Genomic DNA, 19868 nt, shown 5'->3' with positions numbered 1-19868 from the left:
CATTTTGTGACAAGCAGATAAGTGAGGCAATGAACAAGATCGTCTCTCCAGACATGGAGTGCAATAAGGAGAATGCATGGTACAGGATGCACAAATGAACATGTACCAAGCACATGATATGCTGTATGACCAAAGTGCTCAGCTGAACTTCAAAATCTTTGTGGTGCAAGACTTCAAATTTTTTATAGCTCTCTAGTACTTTTTGCTACTGGCTTGGGCAAAATTTCTCTATTTAAACTAGCAAAACTTGTAAAATGGAACGATTGCTGAGAGGAAGCAAAAGGGTAAATGTGAACAGGTAATTTCTGAATCCTGCTCATCACATAGTCTTGCAAGCTCCTTGTCCCGTGGTTTGCTGTAGTTTAGGTTAGCTGGAGTCACAAAGGAAGATCCAAAGGAAACAACGTAAAAAACATCCAAGCTTCCCAGTGCATTTCTGTGTCTAGAGTCCTCAAAGGGACAACAGCCTAGAGACTGTCATTGCTCTCCCCATTATATCTTGGCTCAGTAACAAGAAACTTTCCAAGATGAGTCAGTAAAATACACACGGCATTTTGAAGCAGGGCAATCAACCTGTTATGAAGTATGTAATCAACATTTGTATCATGAATACTGATGTTAGGCTGATAGGGAGCTGTTGATACCATCAGGCCTGGAACACATACCAGATACCAACATGGTGATGCTGGGATGCTGGATTTGTCCACCCTGGGTGTTCTCTTGCTGGCAACTAAATGCACCCTAGGCCTCCTGACTCTGGAAACAAGTTAGACATGCATGGCATGATCAGAACAACAGGTTTGGCTAATTGTCCTACTCCAGGCTGTAGTGATAAAGGGCAGGTATCCATGGACAACTGTGATTACATCATTTACATCTATTAGCTTTTTTCCCATGTTTTGATCCTCCTTTCTCCACCCTAGTCTCCTCCCAAATAAACAAGTGTCGTGGTTTTACCCCAGCTGGCAGCTGAGCACCACGTGGCTGCTCGCTCACTCCCCCCCCCCCCCCCCCATCAGGATGGGGGAGAGAATTGGAAGTGTAAAAGTGAGAAAACTCATGGGTTGAGATAAAGACAATTTAATAGGTAAAGCAAAAGCTGCGCGCACAAGCAAAGCAAAGCAAGGAATTCATTCACCACTTCCCATGGGCAGGCAGCTGTTCAGCCATCTCCAGGAAAGCAGGGCTCCATCATGTATAACAGTTACTTGGGAAGACAAAGGCCATCACTCTGAATGCTGCCACCCCCCCGCCTCTTCCTCTTCCCCAAGCTCCTTATAAACTGAGCATGATGCCATATGGTATGGAATATCCCTTTGGTCAGTTTGGGTCAGCTGTCCTGTCTGTGTCTCCTCCCAACTCCTTGTGCACCCCCAGCCATCCCGCTGGCAGGGCAGTGCGAGAAGCAGAAAAGGCCTTGGCTCTGTGTAAACACTGCTCAACAACAGCATGTCTATATGACAAAAACATCTCTATATTATCAACACTGTTTCCAGCACAAATCCAAAACATATCCCTATACTAGCTACTGTGAAGAAAATTAACCCTCTCAGCTGAAACCAGGACAACAAGCCACCCCCCTAATTATTTTTTCCCCCTCAATCCAAATTTGGCTACATCCATACCCAAATTCCGTACATCTGATAATGATACGTAGATTATCTTGACCTTATTTGACATTACTGGTATTCTTACATAGGCACTGTAGGTCTTGCAATATTCCACCCCCTGAAGGTCCCCAACCCTCCCTTGTAGTTATCTGTGAAGTCTGGATATTCCTCACATAATTCACTTTTAACCATCTGTGAAATCCATCCATTCTTCACAGCACTATATGTAACTTTTGTTGGCTTCTCACATTGGTAGCTGTCATGTCTGGCAATCGCTCATGTCATGCCCAGTGGTTCCTTATGTCCTGTTCAGTTAGCTCAAAGGTAGGTCAGGACATAGTCATCTGCCTACAGCCTTAAAAAATACTACATAATTTTCAGGCAGCCCGCGATGTCCATACCAGCTGTGTGCTGCAAGAACCATGGAATGGTATGAGAAAGTCTGGACAGAATGGGACTATACTCATCTTGGACCTTACAGAAGTTTTGACAGGAACCCAGGTGCATCAGGACTCACAGCCAGACTATTGCTCAGCAGGGAGATTTTAGATGAGAAATGGTTCCCTGCATCAATATATGGGTATGTCTGTGACAAAAGCTATCATTTATGCTACATAGGTGTACAGCCAACATTCACAGCATAATAACCAAGCATTTCACATGAGAAGAACATTTGGAACAAACACTCTGCCCCACAGCTGCCATGGTCTGATCAAGCACCCAGCTTCCTAGTCACGAATCACAGCTTTGTGTCAAGGGCAAAGTCAGGCTTTACTAACATCCATACCTTTACTTCCTTTGGCTTTTTGCGAAATCAACAGACAAACTTTATTTTTACAAATGCAGAACTTTTAAAGTGAGTATGCTTTCTATTCTGCGGAGAGCACTGGCATTCACACAGAATAGCCCCCTCTCTTACAAAACCTTGGCACTTGACCTCTGATCCAAGTACAGGAACTACTACCCCTCACTAAGAAGGAAAATGCCCAGGAGTCAGGGTATGCATTGTGTGAGATATAGAAATGAAGGCTAAATGGTCAGTGCAGAAAAGTATCTCCCCTACAGATAAATCTCTGCATAATGTTCATGTTAAGCAGACACACCACAAAAAGGGATTCCTCCCTTTTCAATGCTGACTGTTACAAACCTCAAGAACTGAGAGGGGCTCACCAGTGGAAGTCAAACATCCTCTAAGTGTCTTCTGAAGCCCAGAAAAAGGAAAAAGAAAAATCTTCTTTACTTCCTTAGTAAAATCAGGGGAACTGCAAAAGTAGTCCTGAAAATAGTTCTGGGCTTGGCTTGCTGCACTAGTTGAGTAGAAGTGCAGCACTGAAGTTGCTGGCTCATGAAAGCAATTCTGAAACCTGGCTTATTAGTCTGGCCTCTTGTCCTGTCCTAGACACCTATCTTGTCTTCACATTTCCTGGTTAAAATCCTGCTTACCACCTACTTTCCCATCAAAAAAACCCCATCCCCAAACACCCAAAAAACCACCAAAAAACCAGGGCAGATTGTTAGCTGTGTTCTGAAGCTGAAAACACTGCCGTCATGGCCAGGTCAGAGAAAAAACACATGCGTGGGAATAATGGAGTGGGTAGGTGCATTCAACTGTCTGAAGCCAAGGCTAGAGGCAAATCAGATCAGCACAGCTAGAAATGTGACAAGGTATAATTAACATTGGATGATTACTTAATTTCATTTTTAAAAAGTTAAATAAAAACAAAATTAAGAAGAATCCCATGCCTCACGCCCCGAGTGGTCTTTGTGTGCCCTTTCCGCTCCAAGTTCAGACCAGCAGCCAAGCCCCGGTGCCAGTGCCGGAGCACACCTCTAACAGCTCCAGGCTCCCTGGGCTGCATGCCCGCAGGCTGCTCGAGGCGCGTGGTGATTGCAGCACGGATATTCCCGGCCCAATGCGTTCCCTTGCCCTTGGTGCAGGGCAGCCCGTGACTTGAAGTTGTCCTTATCTCCCAAAATGAAGACTCAGCCCCAGAAAAGCTTTGACTCAAATGGCAATCAGAAAAGTCTGGAGGATATGAGGTATCGCTAGCCAAACTGCTGGCAGGCACAGCTACTTGGCAATGTGCCACACACAGTCATTAGCTGCCCACTGTATCCTTCTGCTCTCCTTGGCCAAGCAGCATGAGGTTGGCGTTTCCTTCCCACAGGAGGGTATGCCCAGCTTTTCTTAGACCCACAGCAGAGCCGTGAATCAGCCAGGGCCTCAGTTAGTGCTTTTCAATGATGAGAACTTGAGGAGCTAATGCTATGTACAGTCTAGGGTGTCTGAATCATTGCACACCACCACTGACCAGCCCAGGCTTTGAAATGACCCAGGTCACACAGCATTTGCTGATGTCCCAGGTCAAAGAACTACTGAGTAGATTTGGTGCCTCACTGTGCTCGGCAATGCCTCTGCCCTGCACAGCCTCATGGCCAAAGCGTGTTTGGTGAGGGGGACTTGGGTCACAGGGATGAAACGCCCAGGCTTATGGGAAAAAAACACAACCAGGCTGCAGCTGGGACTACCTGAGTCATCCAGAGTGCTGTGAAGGACTTCACTCTTTGAGCGAAGCGATGACGTCAGCCCCCCGTGCCCCTGCATCTGACCATGCAGAGATGGCTCACAAAGCACCTGGTGGCTGGGGAGCACGGGGCACTTCCCACTTGCCTCAAGTGCCACCACAGAGTGGTGACCTGCACTTCCAGCACCAACTTTTACATTTGAAGGACAACTTGGGCATGAAGGAGACAAGAAAATGACACGTGGCAGTTGTAGCAGGAGCCTCCAGCACACCGTCTGGCAAAGCTGCTGCTTCGCCTGAAACCAGGCTCCTGCAGCTCGGCCAGAGCAGCTCTTGCCCTCGTGGTCAGCAGAGTCAGGGCTGGGACAGAACTGTTTAACTCGGCTTTTCAAACCTGACATGCACAAACCAATGCTGGCTGTAGTTTTTTTCCCTGCACTTCTTGCCAACCATCTCAAGTGCCTTCTTGCTTCACACTGGTCTCGCAGCCCTGGTCTCTCCCTCCTGGAAGCCCCTGCAAATGTCTCCATGCTACTTGTTGAAAAACACAGACCTCACCACTAGAAACAACGAAGCCTGAAAACGCCACAGCCAGTGCACTGGGGTCTGTGGCAACAGAATTATTTCTTCACATCGAGTAAACAAGTTGTTTCACAGTGAATCGGTTCCTCACTTCAGAGCTGGTCCTGGAGGGCCTGAGCAGCCCACATCACTGCTAATTCAGTGCAACCCCACCAGAGACTTTGGCAAGCCTTCTTCACCCAGGTGCCTGCACTGAAGTGCCAGAAGGGATTTAATTTAAGGGAGAACAAGAAATCCATACTTTCCCTTAGGCTCTTTAGATGGAGCTTCTGCCATTGCAGGTGGGCCCTATTCCCAGGGCAATAAAGAATCATAGAATCATAGAATGGTTTGGGTTGGAAGGGACCTCAAGGATCATCTAGTTCCAACCCCCCTGCCATGGGCAGGGACACCCTCCACTAGACCAGGTTGCCTAAAGCCTCACCCAACCTGGCCTTGAACACTTCCAGGGATGGGGCATCTACAACCTCTCTGGGCAAACAACAGTGGGAACCAACCCTCAGGCTGCCAGCACAGCGCTCCCCAGGGACACCAAGCCTGGTGAGCGGAAGGCTCCCATCGATGCCAGGCAGAGGGAGGTCAGGGAGCTCAGCATCCATCCGAAGGCTCCCAGTGCCTCACGTGGAAGGGGACTGGGAAGAGGAGCTGGCACTCAGCTGGCAAATGCCTGTGGAAATCACTGTGAAGCAACAGCCTTAAGTAGGTTTCCCATCTGGGGCAGGCCAAGAAACAATTTTGGATCCAGGCTCTAGGTCTTGCTTTTCTTGCTGAGGGGAATGAAAAAACTGCAAAGGAATATGAGAATAGAGAGAATATCTGAAGAAGGAGACCTTCTCCAACAGGTAGTAGATCATGAAACACAACATTTGGCAATGCAGGAATTCTGTTTCTACTTGAACTTTTTCGTATTGCTTTTACCCAAGTCTTCCATAAATGTTTTAATTAAGGATGTATTTTTCAGATTTAAATATCTCTCCCTCCAAGCCTGCATTTAAAGATAGTTAGATGTGCTTACTTTTCAGCTTGATTTCACTAGGATAGCTTCCTTTCAATACTTGCCTCTTGAGAGGTAGTAAGTGCACAATTCACATGCCTCTTGGAGCTGCTGGGTCTTCACTTCCTGGGACAATTATGTACATTCACAGTGCTGTGGTGATGAAGCACTTTTGACAACATCAGAAAATGGCTCAGAAGTTTCTCCTATTTAAAAATGTAAAGTATGTTGTATCATTATGCACTTAGGATGATTCAGGCAAATGTGGATCTTAAAAGATAATGTCTGTGAAGGTGCCAGACAGGAACTCGTAGCTGTATGTCATAGAGGCAACTTCCGAGTAAGATTATATAAATATTTACATTGATCCTCTTAAGATCTCTCAATCTGTATTTCCAATTGCTTCATCCTGGATATATCTTGGAAAAATACTGGAATTGTATTTCCTACAGTGTACTTCTCTAGACTTGCAAGTCTAGTTTCCCTCTAGTTAGAAAACCCTCTTGTTGAATCTGGTGTCTCTGAATGGTTCAAATCACATGTACAAAGTACATCCCGAGTCCTTGTCTTTGAATAGTAATGCCCAGTGGACATGCTTTTTGGTAACATACTGTAAAATGGCCACGCTTCTCCACTTAAAAAAAGCATCTTCCAGCTCTGACACTACTTTGTCCAGATGAAAATCTGATGTATGCCTTTATAATAAAAAAAAAAGAAAAAGGGGGGGGGAGTTTTATTCATATTTGGATCATGTAAACAATTAGACTGATAGGAATTTTCTAGAAAGACTTGTATAACCCAGTATGTAGTAACCAAAATAATCTTTAAGACGTCCTCCAGAAAACAACTCATAAATGGACTACTGATTGAGAATTCCTCTAAACTACTGCAGTTTGGGAATTTTAGCTGCAGGCCACATCTGTTTTTCTAAATAGGTTTTCTAAGTCTTTTACTTCGTAACAGCTGTTGATTACATAAATACTAATTGCACCACTGAACAATAGTTGTCTCTATCGAACTGCTCGGTAGATAATGAAAACAGACTGCAGATATAAGCAAGCCCTTCTTCAAGTTCTTCTATTCTGCTAGGCATCTCCATTCAAAAGGTTTATCCTTCACTGACATTAATGTACTCTTTTTATGATAATAAGTGAAAATTACTTCACAATTACTTCAAAAGCAGTAATTATGTTTTAGAAACAATGCCTAATTTCTACTTAGATTTGTTTACCTTTGTCTGGAGCCATTTTCATTAAGGAAATGGCATTGTCAGACTGCTGGCAGACCTCTGAAATAAAATGAGAAGGCTCATTTCTATTACTATCAACTTCCATTTCACTTCCAAGTATTTCACCGTCTCGTGCAGCACATTGTGGAAGTCCTTCAAGGAAAAAAGGTAGAATTTAATGAATAACAACATTTTAAGGACAGCAAACAATTTCTAGTGCATTGGGTTCCTTCTCTTTTCCAGTCAGAAAAATAAGTGTACTGTATAGAATTTTCAAATGTACTTACCCAGAGGATCATGGAATCACAGAATGGTTTGAGTTGGAAGGAAGCTTTAAAGATCATCTAGTCCAAACCCTGCCAGAGGCAGGGACATCTTTCAAACTGGAAAAACCTCTTATGGATTGAGAAAGGAAACATTGGTCACGCTATGTATATATTTATGCATACCCACTCCTTGGAAGATTCTGTATTTTTTGTTTCTTCAGCTTAAAATCGCTGGCTTTGTCTGCATGGCTTTTACAGTGTTGTAAACTTGTTTATTTTATTTATTTAACTTAATCTTGATTTGCATTGAAAAAGTTGGGATTCACTTTCCTTCTATCAAATGAGTTGCTGTGGTAACACATTTCATTATCCAGTGTAAAGATCTCTTTTTGAGATATGAGATGATACTATAAAGAATCACGATCTCTTAGGCTTCGAGATGAAAAATGATGAGCAAATTAGATAATTAGAGCCTCTGGTTTAGTTCATAATGTCACAGAAAGCCAAACCAGCATTTTTGTTTCTCTTTATTTCCGTGCCCCCACTCCTTTCTGTCCTTCTGCTCATTCTTCATAGCTCCTTCAAACATCTCCCAACTTCTTTCCAAACAAACCTCAAAAAACCCCCAAGGCCCCACAAGTTTGGAGGGAAAAAGGACTTTACTGAATGTTAAGGAACAAGTGCTCAGCACAGTATTGGTTTTATGATATTGTACAATTATTTTCATCCTAACACCCCACAAACTTTCCACTCTTTTTTACCCCAGTAGTTAGGCATACCCCTCTGTACAACAGGCACTAACATCTTTACATGTCCCCTTGCAAACAACTGCCTCTAAAATCATCTAGTTGATTAATAATTCAGTTAGACTAAGCTTTCTAGTTTTTCCAGCCAAACAGCAGCTGGTCTAACCAACATAATACTTTTCCCTATAAACTTTGCCTCATTTATGGCTAACACATTTTGCATTTGGCCAACTAGCAATTAGTGGTTTCTAGCAATGCTGATAAGGTCTTTTAGCCATTAGTCATCTATTTGCTTGACACGAATACACTGGCCAGGATTAAATGAATTGTGTTTGATTGCTCTCCTCGTGGCTATCCAAAGCCAGTCCTAGTTACTCGCTCCTTTTTTTTCCCAAAGTATACTTAGCAAGAAAAAATAATTTCTCATCATTTTTTTCTTACACCTGGTATTAATGGTGCTGACAAACTGTTACCAAGTTGTGTTCATTTCTAGATTACTCACATCTTAAAACATTTATATTTGTTACTGTATTAGCTAATCTGCAAGCTACCTCCTCTGTATTATTTGGTATTTTTATAATGAGTCTTCCCAAGTAGTCAATAGTTGTAGCTCCAGTGACTCTCTACTGTAAGGATATTAGTGTTTTTCTCTATGAAGATGATGCTATATTGTGTCTGGATTAGTTTATTGTACATAGGTGTATTCATATGGCAAGAGTGTTACAGTGACGGGAGTTGGTGGAGAGTTAAAAGATATAACAACTCAGGTTTGATCTCACTTTACTAAGTCACGTGGATGGTTACATCATATAGTTACGTTAAATTAAAGGAATTGGAGCTGTGATTCTGGAAGCATTCTGAACACTTCTCATCAGAGTTCAAATCTGATGCTACCTGCTGTTGTCCAACATGTGCTACTAAAGGTCTAAGTAAAGTACTTTTAAGTCAGAAAGTTGCTTTTCCCATCTAAGCGAGAAGTTGGAAACGTCATATGCAATGTTAATTAGTTGCTTTGGTTGCTTCCATGATCAAAGTCTTCAAATAATTACAACATTTCTATTGGATGTGTGTAAAAGAAATTGGTAACACAGTCCTTGGTAGAAAATGACTTGAAGATTTCTACTGATTTCAATAACAGGAGCAACTTCAATGGTTTTGTCAGGTCAAATGATTAGACCCACTGTATTTGGTTTTGTCAACTCATTTTTGGTGATGCCATTGATCATGTAGGGAATGACCAGGGCAGAAGGGCCACCATGCATGGATGACTCATAGCAAGCTTTTGTTGATGCGGTCAGTGGGGTATCCTCCAGAAACTCAGCTCAGATACCCCACTCATGACTTCAGCTGCCTTATGCCCTGTGCCAGGCAATGGCAATGATGGCATAAAACCATCAGTGTAGCTCAGCTTGGACAGGATTGTATATGATCCATATGTCATCACTTTTATCAAAGCAAGAGATAGGTCAAAAACTGTGATGGATACAAGAAGGTGCAGACTGTAAGGATGGAGGACAAAAACCACTATAAACTGATTTTTTTCTGGACTTTTTTTTCTTTTTATGTTTTTCTTTCAGTTATACACTTTAGCATATTTACAACTGAAACAGCCTATACACAGTAAAAGCAAACAAGCAGGAATTATTTTAACATGAGACAACATGTCTCATTAAGGCAAAATGCATATGCTCTAAATCATCATAGCTACATTAATAGTATCACTGTCTTCTTGATGTACAGATTTATTCTAAAATGTTTTCAGTTATTCAACAGATTAGACTAAATAAGTAAGTAGAAGGTGAATAAACATTTTGATCAATTTATGGGAGAATTCCAAAGAAGAAAATATATACAGGGGTTATTATATAGGTCAGATACAGTTGTGTCTTCTACTACAGACATAATTTATTATTAATACTTTAATATATATTGGTCTAAGTTCAGATAAAATCTAGAATGCCAAAAGGGATATCCTAATCCCATGGCACTGTTACGAAAATACAGATACCAATTAGTAACATTGATATTGTTAGTTATACAATAATAACATGTATAATGTTAGTACATATAAGGAGCAAAGAGGGAAACAGAAGTCAATAAAATGTATATTAGCACTTCACTTTTCTGAATTCCTCCACTGAGTGTGTATCTTTAAGTCCTTCATCAGTTCACTATGCCCCTCGCTTTCTCCGTTACACAGCAGTAATAAAACACACAGCCAGAGGGAAGCAAACACAAAATTCCCAGTACCTTCAACTCAAAGCATGCCTCGAGCACCCCCCCACACACACACACAGAGAAAGGTACACACACACACACACACACACTACCCAGCATAACTGAAGCAAGACTTCAGTAAGTAAACGGCCAAAAGACTTCTAATATTTCTTCCCCCCATCTCCCAGTAGATGCTGAACAGGATATTAATTATCAAAACTTTTTTTCTTTATAGTGTTTTTAAAATACTTTGCTAATATTTTTTTTTAGTTTTAAAAAGTTTAAGTTATGTGGCTGTCCACTAATTATTCCCCATTTTTCCTGGTAATTAGGTAGCTCAAAGTAGAACAGTGGTATAATGAGACAAAAATGTCCCTGATCCATACAGTGGATCTCGACGATGGTGATACCTGACATGACAGAAAGCAACTCACTCGTAGGTAAAACAGAGTATCCCGTTGTTGTAATACCTGTCACAATCTGCGAGCTGAATATTGACCATATAGTGAACACATGCAGGAACTTGGATGTTGGTGGAGCAGAATGTAAGACAATGAAGGACAGGAACATCAGTAACAGTGCTCTGCGTGCACACTGGCATCGTATGAGAAAAAAACCCAGCTCTGCTGTTCTACCTTTTCTTTCAGAAACGGTTATGCAGGATAGGTATGAGAACATCCTGCCTCACGGCTGCATGTCAGCAAGCTTCTCCACTTCGTTTGCACCTTCCAATGCATGTTATTTCAGACCTTTACATGATAAAGACCACATAGCATGGTCATTGCTACACTCTCCTCAAGTTCCCATCACATTTCTAGAGGTATGTACCCCACCCAGCATCTGGAAGTCTGTGGGAAACAGTTTGCTTTTCTGCAATCCTTTTACCCCATCATGATTTGTTCCATAGATATTACAGTGAAATAGTCTAAGGCACATGGATTACTGGAGTTGAAAGCTCTCCAATGAAATTCTGGTGTTACTGGCTTATTGCGGTACCCAGTGCCAGATTTGTATTAGCTGCAGGTGTAGACTAGCAATCACAACAATTGTCACTTGGTGGAGCCAGATTACTCTGCAAATGGAATGTGCCTCATGAGTGGCTAGTGAAAAAGGTCTTAAAGTCAGGATTTTTAAATAGCATGTTGGAAAAAGAAAGTCGGGAATCAGAGGGACTTATATCTTTTGAGAAATCAGAATTTTTACAATTTTGCTTTTAGTAACTGGCATAGGAGAAGTAAAGGTCTTGTCAGCTGAGGGAACAGCTATTGCCCTTTGTTGGAATAGGATAGAGGTGCAGCAGAGAAGCATTTGGTAGTTAATATGCAAATGTGTGAGATGCAACCAAAAGCTGCCACTTTCTGGTTTTGCACAGTTTAAGAAGTTCAGACTGTTGATGCTAAACTGTGCAATCTTTTCACTGATGATATGGTTTTTAAAAATATCTGCCATTTTTTCCATGTATCTCTTAAATTCTCTTAATACAAGTGAGAAAGGACTTAATGTATTTACAGTGTAAAACACAAAACATCCTAAAAGGAAAAAAATGAAAGGGTGCCAAACTATAAACATCTTCTCTATAGTGTGTTGAGATTAGCAACTCTTTCCCCACACTACACTTCTTTCCTTTCCTGTCCGTATGCATGGGACATTTTAATTAAAGAAGTGTTAACAGTAGAAGCTCCTCTGGCTTCTGATTCTGTGTTATACTTATTGTAATTGCTGTGACAGAGCTCAGGGAACTTGCATCACTCCCTGTCATCTTGAATTTCAATGATCAGGAGTTATTATTGAGAGTATATGTGCTCTCTGGCATTTTTGTATCTTCTCATTACGTGGGGTTTTTTGCATTGAATTGCTCCAAACCAGTGAGATAAGGCTAGAGAACAGGTCTATGTTTGAGGACATGTCCTCAGAGACATATAAACAAAGTCTTACCAGTTCTTTCCATATATTTTTTTAGACATGTCTGATCTCACACATTGAGAACAGACTATCAATTGGCTCCAGCCTGCTATTTTTCTTTAAAGTATATTGAAAGCAAGGAGACAAGAGCTCTTTTTCTGCCAGTGACGTCCCATGCCAGAAGAGGCTGGCTGGCTTAGCCTGCAGTCTGTCGATGGGTATATTTTACAAGCAAGATAGCAGAATAGGAGAGAAGCCAGAGCGCTGGGGAGGGGTCTACAGTACTAAAGTGCCTGTTCCCACCTGGAAGGGCGTCTCCTTCCACGACACACTGGATCAGATGATGGTTGTGATGTTCATGTTCTTGAGATATTGGCCAGCCTGGCACAGAATCTGGCTGTAACAGGTGCTGTCCTATCATACAAAAAGGTGAGAAAGAACAGGAACTGCTTGTGTTATGACTTTGAAGATTTAAAGTACAAAAGGACATTATTAAGTTCTACCTAAGATTTCCTAGATTGTTAATTTACTCAATTATTTCTGCATAAATCCTACTCTTTCAAGGTGGATGAACACATGATCATAAAAGCAAACTATACGTGATGAATAATTTAATTTATTGCTACAGGCAGCAACAGGACTTTTATGTAGAATTAAAAACTACGGTATTATCACTGTCAAGGAAAGAAAATAGAAATGAAAGTTATATCTGCTTGTAAGGAACACATCACATTTTATAGAAAAGCAGAATGAAGTTAGCCATAAAAAAAAATCAGCAAAGATCAAACAGAATAAATGGGACTACATGAAATAAAGTGACTTTCCCATGTTCAGAAAGACAGCATAGTCTCCCTTAATGCTAGAAGATGGAGTAGGGGCAGGATAAAAATGGAGCATTGGTTCTGCATACCTGGAATAGCTGGAAAGAGGCCCTGTGATGGCACGGGCTGGGTGGGATTTTGTATTTTCAACTAGCAAGTTGATGGTTTTGTTTCTTCTCATGTGTGGCTGGAGCTGAGGAGAGAGTTGGGATCTGTGCCCAGGATGGGAGGAACAGCCCCACGATTGGCCATGGAGACCAGGGAGCCTCATGGAGTTGCAGTTCAGGCTCCAGAGGTCTCCTATTTGTCCTAGGTCAGTTTGGGCTCCCTCACATTTTTGGGGAAGGTGTTCGTATCTTGGTGGCAATTTCAGATTTAAGTTTGGTAAAGGAGGAGTTGATAATCTGTTTCTTTGTGGTCCCATGGAGTTGGACACACCAGGATGTGGTGTGGGAACTCCAGACTGTCTCTGTCTTAGGTGCAGTGGTGGGATGGTGTTGGTAGTGTCAGGCTGTGCAACAGTATTGAGCTTGGGGTTCAGGAGACCTCAGAAATGATTGTGTGCCCCAGCCTTCAACCTGACTTTGGAAGTCTTCTAAAACCCAGGAAGAAATGAAGTGTGGCAGCCTTTCCCTAACCCTCCTGCTGCTCCTGCCCATACTAGTCATCTTGACACTAGGCCTGGGGCCAAGAGCAAGTCTTGTTGGCCCCAGGAAGAGGATGAGGGTGTTCCTCCCAGTCAATGAAATGCAGATCCTTGCCTCCAGGCTGTGCAAGACACGAGCAGGAGCCTCTGCTCCTGGAAACCAGAGCCCTCACCCTGATCTGTTGCCAGCCTCCTGCTGAGTAGCAAGGTGGGCACAGCCTGGGACTGAGAGAAGAGCTCACTGCTGCTCACCATAAACACCAGCCCTTACCTTACTCCTGAGGGATGTCCAGAGAGCAGGCAGCAAAGACTGGGGCTGTGGCAGGTACCTGAGGCATGTTCTGATCTCTGGAGGGTCTGTCTGGTTGTGTTGGGTTTGCGTGGCAAGGTTTTGGTAGCGGTGGGGGGGGAGGGCTACAGGGGTGGCTTCTGTGAGAAGCTGCTAGAAGCTTCCCCTGTGTCTGATAGAGCCGATGCCAGCCGGCTCCAAGACGGACCCACTGCTGGCCAAGGCCAAGCCAATCAGCGCCTCTGTGATAACATATTTAAGAAGGAAAAAAACACTTAGGGAGAGCTTTTGCAGCCAGAGAGAGGAATGAGAAGATGTAAGAAACTCTGCAGACACCAAGGTCAGTGCAGAAGGAGGGGCAGGAGGTGCTCCAGGAGCCGGAGCAGAGATCCCCCTGCAGCCCGTGGTGAAGACCATGGTGAAGCAGGCTGTGCCCCTGCAGCCCATGGAGGAAGGATGAGGGGGTGTAGAGATTCCACCTGCAGCCCCTGGAGGACCCCATGCCAGAGCAGGTGGAGACACCTGAAGGAGGCTGTGGCCCGTGGGAAGCCCACGCTGGAGCAAGCTCCTGGCAGGACCTGTGGACCTGTGGAGAGAGGACCCCACGCCAGAGCAGGTTTGCCAGCAGAACTTGTGACCCCGTGGGGAACCTACGCTGGAGCAGTTTGCTCCTGAAGGTCTGCACCCCGTGGGAGAGACCCACGTTGGAGCAGTTCGTGAAGGACTGTCTCCCGTGAGAGGGACTCCATGTTGGAGCAGGGGAGTGATGACAGGAGTCCTCCCCCTGAGGATGAAGAAGCGGCAGAGACAACGTGTGGTGAACTGACCATAACCCCCATTCCCCGTCCCCCTGTGCTGCTGAGGGGGGCAGAGGTTGAAGCTGGGAGTGAAGTTGAGCCCAAGAAGATGGGAGGGGTGTGGGGAGGTGTTTTAAGATTTGATTTTATTTCTCATTCCTCTACTCTGTTTTGCTTAGTAATAGGTTAGATGAATTCCCTCTCTAAGTTCAGTCTGTTTTGCTCGTGACTACAAATCGTGAGTGATCTCTCCCTGTCCTTACCTCGACCCACAAGCTTTTCGTTGTACCTTTTCTCCCCTGTCTGGTGAATGAGGGGAGTGATAGAGAGGCTCTGGTGGGCACCTGGCCCTCTGCCAGGGTCAACCCACCACACTGGTACTTGGAAAAAAGTAAATGGACATTTTCTGGACTTTATGGCATGGCTTGACCATCCATTTTCAAGCTTTAGCAGCCATACAAAGCCTAGTATTCGATGGAGTTCCTCAGTCTGTGAAGTCTTAAACACTTATCCCAGGGGTTTTTTGCATAGTCACAGAATTTTAGACTTCCCACCCTGAAGGGCAAAAGATGCTTTTTAGCTGGATCTTCTCTTTTCTGAACATTTATCATTCTTATTGCCCTCAAGTCATTATTTAGCGTTCTCCAGTCAGTGAGTCCTCTTTAAACTGAACATTCACTATTTCTGTGGTGTAGAAGTTTCCTGTTTTTCACTTTAGGCTCTCCAGTACTCTTTGCTACTGGTTTGGGCTAAGATCCTCTATTTAAACTACAGTTTCCCTAGCAAAACTTGTGAAATCAAATGACTGCGGAGATGAGGCAGAAGGGTAAATCTAAGTAGGTAAAATTTCTAAATCCTGTTCATCACATAGTCTGGCAAGCTCCTTGTCCTGGGGTTTGCTGTAGTTTAGATTAGCTGGATTTTTCTTCTTTCTGTAACTTTTGCAGTTATAGCAAAGTGCTTTGGGAAAGAAGGTAGTTGAAAGAAAAGCTTTCAATTGTGTTCTCTCCTCTAGTTATTTTCTCAGGAATGTCAGAGATATACTTTCTAGCAGCACATGTGCTACATGTGCCCATTCTCCTGCACAGGCTGGGCTCCTGCAATGTATCTGAAGAAGAACACCTGAGTTGCAGAATCAAGAAAGTTGCTGGAAAGAAGAATGTTTTTTTTTACAAAACATCTAATTTGGTTGGAAAACCAGCTTTCTCTCTAACCCACGTTTGAAATGTAATCTTCCAACCAGCCCAATGTGCAGTCACAAATGAAGATTGAAAGGATGTGTGACATGTAGGAGTGAAGGCCAAGTGGTCAGTGCAGACAAGTGTTCCCTCTTACTGATCAACCTCTCTGCTTAAAATACACATCAAGCAGGAGCAGAGTTTCATCTGCAGCAGACACAAAACATCAACAGCTGAGAGGGGCTCACCTGACTTTGCAAACACCTTGACTCTGGGGAAGTCAAACATCTCCTAAGTCTCTTCTGAAGCCCAGAAAAAGGAAAAAAAAAAAACCAAACCCCATATCTTATTTATTTCCTTGATGAAAATGAAAATATTACTGGGATCAGCCTCCTGCAGTTGTGGAAGGATAAAAGAGCAGCGCTGCAGCTCATGAAAGTGATTCTGAAATCTGACTTATTGGTCTGGCCTCTTGTCCTGTCCCAGACACCTATCTTGATTACCACCTTCTTTCCCACCATAAAAAAGAAATGGAGATTGTGAGCTTTGTTTTGAAATTTAAACACTGCCATCATCCCCGGTTCAGGAAAAAACACGTGTGGGAAAAATAGCATGTAGGTGCATTCAACTGTCTAAAGCCAAGGCTAGAGGCAAATCAGATCAGCACAGCTAGAAATGTGACAAGGTATAATTAACATTGGATGATTACTTAATTTCATTTTTAAAAAGTTAAATAAAGACAAAATTAAGAAGAATCCCATGCCTCACGCCCCGAGTGGTCTTTGTGTGCCCTTTCCGCTCCAAGTTCAGACCAGCAGCCAAGCCCCGGTGCCAGTGCCGGAGCACACCTCTAACAGCTCCAGGCTCCCTGGGCTGCATGCCCGCAGGCTGCTCGAGGCGCGTGGTGATTGCAGCACGGATATTCCCGGCCCAATGCGTTCCCTTGCCCTTGGTGCAGGGCAGCCCGTGACTTGAAGTTGTCCTTATCTCCCAAAATGAAGACTCAGCCCCAGAAAAGCTTTGACTCAAATGGCAATCAGCACCTATTTTTCAGCATAGGGTTTTGGGGATATAGAATGGAAATGAATCAGCACAGTTTGGGTTTTTAGCCCTGTGCTGAGTGCAAAGTTGTGCAAACACAGAGTCTGCAGGGAGCTCAAACCCCTCTCCTTCTGGCCAGGACAGCTTCTCCTGCAGACTCTCATTTCTCCCTTGGGTCTTGGCAACAGTGTCCACAACTTGCAAACTCTGGTGATAGAACACTTCTGAGGAGCACAGACAAGTGAATGCCATGTTTTTCTAACAACTAGATGCCCACTTTAATGCTACAGACTCCTGACAAAAAATACTTTGCTCCTGAGCTTGGCTTCAGAAGCAGCAGATCAGTCCCTGTTCTTACCATCCGTTTCCTCCAGGCAGACCTTTGTGACCATCTCTCCAGCTCTGTAGCTCTTGGCCTGGTGAGTGGAAGCCTGTTCTGGTGCCCCTCATCCCATCTCTGGTGTCAGCAGAACTTCCAGGGAAGGTGCATGCCTCTGGAGTACATTTTGTGTGCACGTGTGCTGCATTGAACTGCATGACTGATGTCAGGACCTGCCTTCACAGGGCATTTATGGGAGCTGAGGGCCTGTTTGTCCTCCCACACTGCAAAGGTTGGGGTACAGGAAAGGGGCAGGCTGTACTGGGCAGAGGAAAGCATTCCCTCTGAGAGGTGCAGGCTGCCATGTCTCCTGCAAAGCATCAGATGGAGCCTGGTGCTGTCACACACATCAGCTTGGTGGGCTCTCCAGGACTACCTCGTAGAGACTCTACCTGGGTGCCTCTTGTCAGATGCTCTTTCACCATGCTGCAGGATGGTATTGACCTGGCAATGGCAGAGAAACCCTCCCGTCCTGACATGATTTAACTCTGCAAGGGAACAGCATTCAGAACTGAGATGATCTGCACATGACAGATAAAGCAGCCGCCGACTGAATGGAAAAGCACCTTGTTCACTGTCTAGGCAGTCACAAAGATGGGCTTCCCCTCTGAGGGACCTGGCTGTGCCAGAGCAGAGCGTGCTCAGCTGCTCCATTCCACGGGGGAGCCTCAGGCTTAGACTCAGGAGTGTGGGCACAGAGAGCAAAGAGCTCACTTTGGGAAGAAGAGGCCAGCTGCTTTGGTGTGTGCTCTGGGACTCCGGACCCCAAGCTATCCTCCTTGCCTCGCCACTTTTTTTTCCAGTACTAAGACCTAAGTCAGACCCCTGAGGACAGCCTGAAGTGCTTAATCATGAGCCGTAGCTCTCAGCACCCTGGTAAAGCCCACTGCTCATCTCCTTGTCCTCAGTCTCTTCTGCAACATTTGGGGTACTGGCTACTTCTCCGCCTCAGAGAGTGTTTCTAAATTTTATTTGTCATCTTTAGACACTCTTGTGGAGCTGGTGGCCCATTCCCTCTTCCAGTTCCTCCAGCAACAGCAGCTTGGACACCTCTGTTCAGCCCCTCCTGCTGCAGCTTGGGATCTCAGCCTTCATGCCTGGCTGGGAATAAGTCAGCTGGTCTCTGGCAGCTACCGCTAGCCAAACCGCCAGCAGGCACAGCTGCTTGGCAAGGTGCTGCACAACAGTCATTAGCTGCCCACTGTGTCCCTCTGCTCTCCTTGACCAAAGAGCTTGTGGTTGGCATTTCCTTCCCACGGGCATGCCCTGGCTTTTTTTGGGCCTGCAGCAGAGCCAGGGCCTTGGTTAGTGTGAATCAGCACTGCGCTGCAGAGGCCTGGGCTGCATTAGTTCACAGCAACCCTGAATCTGCCAGGAGAAGGTTAAAGCTTCTGGGCACTGTGGCAGCTTCACTGGCATACCTCTCAGAAAGACTCACCATCGATGAGATGCCCCACATCTCCAGCTCCTCAAGGCACATGCAGAGAAAATGGCCCAATTCTTACCCACCGGCACAGCACATCCAAATGCAGGTCATGTCCTGCTCTCTGGGGTCGTGCTGGAGTACCTCAGGCTACATCTGTATGGACAAGAGCAAAAGAGCAAAGGTACGTTTGGTGCCTCACTGTGCTCGGCAATGCCTCTGCCCTGCACAGCCTCATGGCCAAAGCGTGTTTGGTGAGGGGGACTTGGGTCACAGGGATGAAACGCCCAGGCTTATGGGAAAAAAACACAACCAGGCTGCAGCTGGGACTACCTGAGTCATCCAGAGTGCTGTGAAGGACTTCACTCTTTGACCGAAGTGATGACGTCAGCCCCCTGTGCCTCTGCATCTGACCATGCAGAGATGGCTCACAAAGCACCTGGTGGCTGGGGAGCACGGGGCACTTCCCACTTGCCTCAAGTGCCACCACAGAGCGGTGACCTGCACTTCCAGCACCAACTTTTACATTTGAAGGACAACTTGGGCATGAAGGAGACAAGAAAATGACACGTGGCAGTTGTAGCAGGAGCCTCCAGCACACCGTCTGGCAAAGCTGCTGCTTCGCCTGAAACCAGGCTCCTGCAGCTCGGCCAGAGCAGCTCTTGCCCTCGTGGTCAGCAGAGTCAGGGCTGGGACAGAACTGTTTAACTCGGCTTTTCAAACCTGACATGCACAAACCAATGCTGGCTGTAGTTTTTTTCCCTGCACTTCTTGCCAACCATCTCAAGTGCCTTCTTGCTTCACACTGGTCTCGCAGCCCTAGTCTCTCCCTCCTGGAAGCCCCTGCAAACGTCCCCACCGCTGTCAGAAATCAGGCAGGCAAAGCTGCTCCACTTGTTCCTTCGGCAGGAGGAGCAGAACAGTGAAAGTGCAAGACTGACACAAGCTACAGGACATCCAAGCCATGCAACCCAGCGTTCGTTCGTTCATTCGTTCCTCCCTCCCTCCTTCCCTCCCTCTTTTGTTCTCTCTTTTTTCTCTTTTCTCATTTTGTTTCTTTTCTTGTTTCTTTTTTTGTTTCTTTTTCTTTTTTTTTTCTTTTTTTTTTTTTTTTCCCCATTGAAATCTGCTCCTTGACCCTGGCAAATGGTTATCTGTTTTCTGGCACATCTTTTTTTGTGCCTACCAAGGCCACTTGAGTCAGTACCTGCAGGGCCAGTGCTC

The 19868-nt window shown here is 44.8% G+C and overlaps 1 long non-coding RNA gene across 2 annotated transcripts; it reads right to left on the bottom strand.

Moving 5' to 3' along the window:
• Positions 1–632: 632 nt before the first annotated feature.
• Positions 633–13979, bottom strand: LOC142600538 (uncharacterized). Of its 2 annotated transcripts, none has more exons than XR_012834077.1 (3): positions 12374–13979; positions 6943–7092; positions 633–6406 (listed from the first exon to the last, which is right to left on the bottom strand). It is a non-coding gene; the product is annotated as an uncharacterized LOC142600538 (long non-coding RNA). The 2 variants fall into 2 exon arrangements; XR_012834078.1 differs by having other exon boundaries at positions 637–5917; positions 12374–13978.
• Between the last annotated feature and the right edge of the window lie 5889 nt (positions 13980–19868).

Source organism: Balearica regulorum, chromosome 2 (assembly GCF_011004875.1).
Source record: "Balearica regulorum gibbericeps isolate bBalReg1 chromosome 2, bBalReg1.pri, whole genome shotgun sequence".
Taxonomy (NCBI): domain Eukaryota; kingdom Metazoa; phylum Chordata; class Aves; order Gruiformes; family Gruidae; genus Balearica; species Balearica regulorum.
The sequence above is the reverse complement of the archived record's forward strand: the minus strand, read 5'-3'. Positions and strand labels throughout refer to the sequence as shown.